This window comes from Corticium candelabrum, chromosome 11 (assembly GCF_963422355.1).
Source record: "Corticium candelabrum chromosome 11, ooCorCand1.1, whole genome shotgun sequence".
In the NCBI taxonomy this organism is placed as follows: Eukaryota; Metazoa; Porifera; class Homoscleromorpha; order Homosclerophorida; family Plakinidae; genus Corticium; species Corticium candelabrum.
In genome coordinates this window covers 3,667,236-3,676,848 of record NC_085095.1, presented here as the reverse complement: position 1 = coordinate 3,676,848, position 9,613 = coordinate 3,667,236, and the positions used below count along the sequence as shown (strand labels likewise).

Here is a 9,613-nt window from a genome sequence, read left to right as displayed (position 1 = left end):
CCTCATCTCTGCAAGGAGATTATGAAATTCTCCCTGTTGCCGCCTTCGTTGAAAGATTGGTCTGACCCACACTTGCCGTTGTTGATATTCTCTAGCTCTACGCCTACGGCGACGAATAAGAAGTAGAAGAATTACAATTTCTTCGTCCATCTACGATACACACGTGGTGTTACAATAACGTGCGTTAGCATGCGCTCAACGCTCGAGTATCCAGACAGGTGCTGACCAACGTCTCCTGACGCTCACGGAAAAATATTGTGAATGGTACAACGTCATCGTCAGCGTCAGCGTCAGCGTCAATGTCAACGTCCAGCGTCGTATTGTGAACTAGGCTTAAGGGTAAACAAACGTATGGGCGACAAGTGTAGCCTCGTGTACCCAAGACGTCTGCGCGCAAATGTACTGTCGTCTATTGTTGCTCATCGTTTCTTCCACTTGCAGCTCGTTTTAACAATAACGTATTTTAATATAATGATCATAGCCTGCTGATTGGGGCAATGGACCCCGTGGCCGTAGTGGGTATTATACGCCTATTATCAGGGAGTGCAGTAGCACTCCCTATGCAGGGATGCAAAGAATATAAAAAGGCGGCACATACAAAAGTATCCAAATACATCCGAATGGGATCTCTCAGAACTCATTACAGAGATCTAGGACCCACGTAGCGCTCAACTTCAAACGTTCCTAATGGTAGCCAGACTATCACCGCTGACACTAAGCGCCTCAGAAGCCAGCTATCGGCAAGCAGAAAAACGCCATTTATTCTTTCACATTTCACATTTCACTTTTGTCAGCCAGGCTAGCGCCTCACTCGAAGCAGCTACAACGACGAGAGTCACACCAAACGATTCGCTCTTTCCGAAGAATTGCACTGACCCAAAAGCTAGAAAAGTGCAAAGTCATCTTGTATCAGTCAACTGCTGCCATGCAATTGCACGTATTGCTTCCCACAACGCCATGTTGTTCCGGTCACGTGTGTACATGTGACTACCGTTTGGAAGCCAAGCTGCCACTTCCACCTGCTGTTACATGCTGCTTACAGTTGCGTGTATTTGAACATGTACGACTATGTTCAACGGCGCGGCATCCTGTCTGATTCTCTGTGCATGTAAGCGTGTATCTCTTCCATGGAACCCTAAGTAATGGGAGTTGTTTATAGATGCAATCAGTGTTATTACGTACATCCGTCAGCTGCTACGTACTTTCGTGTATGCTGAGCGTAACCTGGGAGTTGTTTGGAGATGCAATCAAAGATTGAAATCCCGGCCGAGCTGCACACGTTTACTAGGACTGTCATTTCCATTTCAAACTACATACACACACTCACATTCGCTTTTTTACCTAAAAAATAAAGAAAAATATTTTGAGAAAATGATGGGTATGTAGGGATGGGTATGTACTTAATCATGCTCATCTTCTACATCACAATCCAGTACTGTGAGTGTCACACACGACTGCTGCTTTTTAATTAATTTAGGTAAAAGATTGTGATGTAGGAGATGAGCATGATTAAATACATACCTATTCCTACATACCCATCCCCACATACCCATCATTTTCTCAAAATGTTTTTCTTATTTTTTTTTAAAAGGAGAACTATCACCAAATACTAAAACTTGTTGAAAGAAAGATACAAGGCGTGGTATCTTCTTGCAGGAAACCTACGGTCCAGACAGCCACAGAAGCAGAGAATCGGCAACGAGTTGTTCAGATGATTCCTCGATCTTACTCTCTCGAAGTAACTACTTTAGGTTTAACCATACCAAGTGCTCCTAACGCGCCCAAAATTCAGCGAGACGTAATCTATGAACTAATCTAAGAAGGGTCTCCTTCTGAGGTTGTATTGCCACAGTCGATAAAAACTTGCATGATAACTTTGGGGTCCCAGTTTGCTCTAGTCAATAAATCACAACTTAACACCATATGTCCCACAATCCTTACCTTGAAATGTGCAGAGATATCGGTCTTCCTTGTTAGCCAACAATCTGAGTTTTACAGAAGCCGGTAGCAGCGGGTTGATATCAGTCCGCCGTTCTCAGCCGTATTGACATCATTAGGATACAAATTGTAGCGCGCGTTAGCACAATGGCCGCAGTAAATTATCTCGCGCCCCTAGAGGCATTTATATCAATCGTTTCTTGCAATAGACCTTTTCACAGGGCGTGGCACTAACAACGTCATCACCTACCGCACGCCGGTTTGGTTCGCTTTTGATGCATTGACATTTGTTAACCGCGTGAGTCTAGAGCCAAAGCAACAATTTTTCTTTTCAAACTTTAACCGGTGCGTATAACGATGCATCGAATCAGGTGAGGCCTCATTAGGACTCGGCTCCTGTGTGTTTTGCGTGTTTTGCAGTGATGAACAACCTCTTTCTGATCTCTTTCGTGACTCTACCGCGTCATTTTGAGTGATGATTTAACATTGAGACTTGACAGACGTCAAATGCGGGTAGAAACGTGCGTACGTAATCTATGATGCGCGTTCTGTGTGGTACGCACTTACCAAATGGTTTGGTTTGTACCTCCTGAATATTTCCTAGCAAGTGCGGCGTTTAGGGAATGACTGACGTGAAGAGGAAGTCTTTAGACAAGTCTGGTGGTACTGAGAGGTAAGAAGAGAATGCTTGATTAATATTTCATCTTAATATAATGTCCTCAGCTGTACGTGGCTGTCATGTAAATAAACCAGTCACTCAGTGTTGCTGTACTGTGTTTTACCTTTTGGAGTGTGTAGTTGCCATGCCATCATGGTTATTTGCTGTGTTCCTGGATGTACCAATGTATCTGCAAATGGGAAATATTTGAAGTTTCACATGGAAATTTTTGTCACATGGATAAACTTTATTGCCATTTGAATGACGTTGACTGGTGGTTGCCAAAGGATACTCTACATTGAAGTCTACCACAGTCATTTAGAGAGACTTTCCCGAAATAGACCTGCATCATTGATGCAACAGAACTATTTACAGAACGTCATTCAGATAGAGGTTTGCAATCAGCTTCCTTCTCCAGATACAAACACCACCACACTGTGAAAGCATTGGTTACAATATCGCCATGTGGTCATGTAATGGTACAGTTTGTGTCATGAGTATGTACTGGTGCCGTAACAGACAGGGACTTACGAAGCAGTCTGGTTTCTCAATAAATTTGTGCCTGGAGATCAAGTCATTGCAAACAAAGGGTTTGTTATTGCTAACATTCTCATGGACGTTTGGCATCTCTTGTGCTACCTCCTTTTCTAGAAGGAGGAGGTCAGTTTACTGAGGAGCAAGTCATTAATTAAATGCCGACAAGTGGCTTCTCTTAGAATCGACATAGAGGGGTGATCAGACGGGTAACGAACCATAGAATTTTGCAATGTATAAATAACACTTAGTTCAAGCATGGATCTTTTATATAAGGTATTTACTGTTTATTCATATCTAACAAATTTGCATCCACCTCTTGTACTATAGATTTAATTTTTGAACGGTAAACTAATAGTAATTAGTGTCATTGATATCAATTTGAGTTTGTAAAGGTCAGTATGTGTTGGCTCTTGTTATCATTCTGTACTCTTGTGTGTAATGCTCCAGGATACACTACCACTTGCTGTTCAATTTCATTTTCATTGTGTACACCATTTTTAATAGTAATACTCAATTATATTATTACAACATTGATTAATTGTATTAATTAACAGAACTTTATCTACTTGCTACCTACGGTCCTTTCATTCCCTAGACGCCGCACTTTTTAGGAAGTATTCAGGAGGTACAAACCAAACCATTTGGGTAAGTGTGTACCACACAGAACGCGCATCATAGATTACGTACGCACGTTTCTACCCGCATTTGACGTCTGTCAAGTCTCAATGTTAAATCATCACTCAAACTGACGCGGTAGAGTCACTAAAGAAATCAGAAAGAGGTTGTTCATCACTGCAAAACACGCAAAACACACAAGAGCCGAGTCCTAATGAGGCCTCACCTAATTCGATGCATCGCTATACGCACCGGTTAAAGTTTGAAAAGAAAAATTGTTGCTTTGGCTCTAGACTCACGCGGTTAACAAACGTCAATGCATCAAAAGCGAACCAAACCGGCGCGCGGTAGGTGACGACGTCGTTAGTGCCACGCCCTGTGAAAAGGTCTATTCCAGACGTGCGGACACAGGTACACGTTCTGGTGTAATTCACACCATAGACGGCTCAAAAACTGAAATGTCACCGAGGAAAGCTGATATTTGGCGCTTGCGTATATACATTTGGGAACGTTTTGGGCACGTTTTGTGGGTCTTGTGACATGAGCGCCACGAAGAGGCTGGAAAAATTTCGTTTTCTCGCTGACTGCGTGGAAGACGGACTGATTTCGCCTGACTTCGCGACCAGAAGCTCTGTAGATAGCACGATCTCCACGAAAATGTACGGCAGACGGTAGACATATGTGCAATTTATTGGTTAGTCAGTCTACATGTGAATCGACATGTTTGTATGCCTGTCTGTCTGTCTGTCTGTCTGTCTGTCTGTCAAAAACGAAAAGGGCCCTAGGCCCTACACATACAATGATTTAATAATTTGCAACTGTAGTGTTCATTCTGTGAATGCTATATAACTTGTCTGCTATAACTTTAGCAAGGTTTCTCTGCAGTTGAATGGAGATGAGAGATCTCCACGTGGTCTTGAATTGGGCCTTGTTTTTCTTTCCCTCATCATCTCTAGACGACTCGGCCAGCTTGCTCAGATAGTTGGAGGCTTGTGCCCCCCAGCGACCAAAATGTTCAAGAACCAAAGGAACAAAAGATGGTTTGATGCCTCCTGGAAGAAGCTCTCGGTTGTATTTAACCTCTTTTCTCTCTTCCCTCCTTGAGGCTGCAATACCTGCTGTGCTAACAGCCAATGCTAGCAAGTCTGCACCAGGGATGTGCTAGAGAAATGTCTAGTTCTGTGCCATGACAAATTTGGGGATCGATATCAACATGTCTGGTCTGTTTTCGTTGTCGAGGTATTGATGAGTCGGTTCTTTGCTGTGCTGGAAGTTCAGTTCGGTCAAACACTTTGACCAGACATGCAAGTGTCTGTCTGTGTGTCTGTTTATCTGTGTGTCCATGTGTGTGTCTGTTTGTCTGTCAAATTGTTTGTCTGTCTGTTTGTCTGTCTGTTTGTCTGTCTGTCTGTCTGTCTGTCTGTCTGTCTGTGTATGCTTGTTAATACATATGTTTGTTGCCTGTCTGTACGTCTATCTATATTTGTGTATCTGTCTGTCTGTCTGTCTGTGTATGTTTGCCTCTTTGTCTAAGAACTAGCTATAGGACCAAAAAGATCCCTAAGTACGACTGAGTCAAACAGTTGACAGTCTGTCCGTCTGACAATCATTATACATGCCATAGATATCATACAGAAAATTCATAGAAGTGAACAGTAAAGTCGAATAATTTCTTTTCCTATAATGATAATGATTTTCTTTATCTTGAGACATGGTATACACAAAGGCAAAACGACAGTCTACATACTGTTATGTTTGTTTGCTGCCATGATTACTGTAGTACAGTACCGTGTCCTTTCTGACATGTAAAACAATAATCATTGCTTTTGTTGAATGCCTGTGTCAGGGTTGAGAAAAGATACCACAGAGTCTTCTGAGTTATACTGTCTCTTGCATAATTATAAATCCAACCTACCTGTTGTACATTTCATTGTGTTTTGACAGTCTAGTCAGTCACAGAGAAGCTTTCAAGTTATATTTTCGTTACGAAATTATTTGCTGTTTATCTGAGTCTAGATCCAAACCCTTCACACCTTGACTAGAGAATGTAAAGTTGCCACGTTGGGAAAAACATCATTATCTTCCTAAATCTTGTCTACGCATGTGCTGTAAAGTGAATATTTTATAATAGTAAACAAATTTGTGGCGTTTACTGTAATTGGTTTATAAGCAAGAACTCGTTAATATTTACACACTACTATCTAGCATTTCGTCCAACCACCGTTAGCGCTGCGTATCGGTTCTACGCGACGCGGAAGACTGTCAACTAATCAGAGTCTGTACAAGATCAACAGGAATTGACGCCCACGCTGTCTGCACTGCCGCCCAGAGATCGGCTGCTGTTCGAGGATGTAGACAATTTACCCTCACTTTCAGCCAGAGCCACAGATGTTCTATTGGATTGGCGTCTGGAGAGCGAGACGGCCACTCGAGAACAGTGACGTCATTAGCACGAAGCCACTCTCTCGTCGAAAACGCAGTGTGGATTTTTACGAGGTCGTCGAGCATTGAGACATTTCTCTGACAGGCATCTACTAATGAGGGAATGTGACACAGGCTGGCCAGTCACGACAGTCAAGTCTGCTTGAAGCTCTCGCAGAGTGACTTGGCGATCTCGAAGAACAGCAAATTCGATATGTCGGTCAGTTCGAGTTGTTGTTTTTCTACCTCGGCCTGGTCTTCTTTTGTAGTCGCTGCTGCCGTTTTGAAGGCGTCTGATGACATTCTGAATAAGTCCACGAGAGACTCTTACAACTCCCGCCACTTCATGTTCTGACAACTCGTTCTCAAGATGGACTTCGAATTCTTGTAGAGTCTTGGGGCTGCACTGCTTTCTTTGAGGCACGGTTACACACGAAAAACGCAAAGAATCGATTCAAGGACGGAAATTGGGACGAAATGATAACTGAACTGTAGGGTTGTCGACGTTCGCCGCTCTGTGAGCTCCAACAGCGTCTAAAAACAAGACAATTTGGCGCCATTGTCTCAACTTGCACTATTCTGAACCATCACAGAATATAACCGGAAGTAACGAATTTAGGAATGTCTACGTTATGCAGTAAGAAATAACATTGAAGCCAACAGTTTTGCGTCTTGTAATCATTAGTGCATTGATTTAGTGCTTTTGTTTGGTTTTTTAAGCAATTACAGATCATAAGAACGAGTTTGTTACGTCATAAACAGTTTGCTCATTTGCTGCCAAACAAAGACAAAATGGTAATTTCTAGCAACTTGACGATGAATTTAATGTTAAGTTCTCTCAGAAGTAGAAAGCGTATCAAGGAAACTGTTTGGATTGGACATTTGTGGTTTACTGCCTGACAAACGCACTTCGATTTCTTTAGTGAAAGACGAACAAAATTATTTAGTTGTAGCTCTAACTCTAAGAACACAAGTATTGCTGTATGTTGGTAGTTCAAAGTAATCATGGAAGGAACTCCTGGTATCATTTTACACCATTCACACATTTTGTCTGTCACGTGAGTAAGGGTGGATTTATAATTTTGCAACAGTCTGTATAAGAAATGTTCTAATCACCAAGGTTTGTAAATATTTTCAGCTTGTGTATACATGTATTACACACACACACACACACACACACACACACACACACACACACACACACACACACACACACACACACACACACACACACACACACACACACACACACACATGTACATACATACTTTTATTGAATACATACATGATTTATTCATCTAGAAGGGGTGTTTGAGACTCTGTTTATGTACAACTGTAGTATGGCGCAGAGTAAAAGGTTACTACTGTAGACACTAGAACTAAACAGCAACAGACAACAAAAATCAAAACTAGCTCAGAATTAATGACTATTACCACTATTGCACGACTATAGACATCAGAGTCCATCCAACAGTCTGAATTTCTTTGACACCAGATTGCAAATGATGTGCCAATACATGCATACATTTTTTACAAGGACCCTTAGGGCCCAGGTTACTGCAGACAATCTAAACTTTCTATACCTTCTATACTCTACACTTTCAGCAGTCACACTATCATGTCACTAGGTATGTCATACTTGCTGTACTTCATACTTCATACTTCATGCTTCAAACTTGCTGGACAGAAACTGACACTCCGGAGAGAGAGGCAAGTGTATGTTAGTTCCTTGCCCAGGGGAACTTATGTATGTGGCCCTCCCGCACTCGAACTCTAACCCGAGGGTCCCGGATGTTGCCAATCTCCAAATGCACACTCTAACCAATTGAGCCACATACATGCATACATGCATACATACATACATACATATATACATACATACATACATACATACATACAATTATAGTTGCGCGTTGGTCAATAATTGATAAAAACACGGACAGATTTGAGACTTGTGACATCTGTATTGTAGACTTGAAACTAAAAGATGCAACACTGTTTCAAGTTGAAAGGCTGCCTAAGCTTGAAGGTATAGGCATATTCATCAAGCAAGAACACATGATTCGGTCATTTGCATTTGCTATTGTGTAGTATCTCACAAAAACAGTGTTTCACTCATTTCTGAATCAGCTCGAGTTTCACCGTCAAGGTCAAACAACTTATGCAGTCCAGCTAGTCTTTCAGGTTAAGAGCATGCATGTACATGAATGTCTAGCTGGATAAAATATGGGCAATATGGCCAATTGTTTACAGGTAGTGAAGACTTTATTGCTTTGTTGGCAAAATATAGACAACATTCTAAAGGGATTCGCCTGTCAGCACAAAAAAACAAAATGCAAAGGCAAAGGCCATCAACACAGCAGGTTTGCAATTGCCATTGCCTAGGGCTTTCATCATTTTTTTGCATGGTGGATTAGAGCTGAGCTGGGAAATTATTGAAATTTACATTGCTGCTGATTGTTTAAACTTTTTGACAGGGAAGACGGGAAATCAAAAATCAGTGTGTGATATGTATGAGGCCAGCCATCTCTTATTAGCATTAACAACCAGGCAAGGGAGAATTCATATAAACAAAAGAGACTCTACATCTACCTTTGACAATTGTGGAAAAACCGAAAGAAAAGTAGGTGCATGCAGTACTAGTGCATGGACGTGTAGGTGTGTAAGTATGGGTATGCATGTGTGTTCTATAATTTTGTTAATTAATGCTCTATCAAGTCACTACATTGTAACAGCTATTACTATAGTCACTACTCTATGGAAACAGCACAACATGAATTTCTAGCAAACTCATTTAATTCAATTTAATTTAATTTAATTTAATTGCTATTTTGAATTCATTGTTATAGAATAAGATTAAATTATTCAATGTGAACAGCTTATATATATATATATATATATATATATATATATATATATATATATATATATATATATGCTACTCTTGTTGATCACAGATTTGCATGCAGGCAGCAAGATCAGACTTCAACAAAATATCTTGTAAAACAGCCAATCAAAACCACTGTCGACTAGCAGAGAGGGTAGAAATGTCTGGGCTCAAGTTTAGAGACACAACACCTGCTGATGGAAATTGCCTTTTTCATGCTGTTTCGGATCAGCTGAAACGAGTTAAGTCAGAAAAGCCCTACTGTCACAGTGAGCTTCGAGCACTGGCAATTTCTTGTCTCAGAGATCACCAGTTTGTTGTAAGAACAGCTAGTACACTACTACACGTGTGATGTATATGTTAAACTAATGTAGCATTTATGCAAGGATATCAAATGGCAAGAAACTAAACCTTTCACAATATGTCAGTAAGGGTTGGGATCAGTATTTATCTGACATGGAGAAGGATGGCGAGTGGGGAGACCACCTTGTTGTGATGGCATTAACAACAGTGCTGTCTCATAATATTCTAATAGTCAGCAGTGTAGATGGTGCAAG

The 9,613-nt window shown here is 41.1% G+C and overlaps 2 long non-coding RNA genes across 4 annotated transcripts; both read left to right on the top strand.

Annotated features, from left to right (window-relative positions):
- The first annotated feature begins 2,178 nt into the window (after positions 1-2,178).
- On the top strand, positions 2,179-3,529 carry LOC134186848 (uncharacterized). Of its 3 annotated transcripts, XR_009971011.1 has the most exons (3): positions 2,179-2,283; positions 2,359-2,611; positions 2,737-3,529. It is a non-coding gene; the product is annotated as an uncharacterized LOC134186848 (long non-coding RNA). The 3 variants fall into 3 exon arrangements; XR_009971009.1 differs by having other exon boundaries at positions 2,179-2,611; XR_009971010.1 differs by having other exon boundaries at positions 2,179-2,611; positions 2,730-3,529.
- A 4,628-nt stretch (positions 3,530-8,157) lies between these two features.
- Positions 8,158-9,583, top strand: LOC134187004 (uncharacterized). Its single transcript, XR_009971037.1, has 6 exons — positions 8,158-8,198; positions 8,261-8,353; positions 8,423-8,532; positions 8,647-8,792; positions 9,139-9,375; positions 9,443-9,583. It is a non-coding gene; the product is annotated as an uncharacterized LOC134187004 (long non-coding RNA).
- Positions 9,584-9,613: the final 30 nt, after the last annotated feature.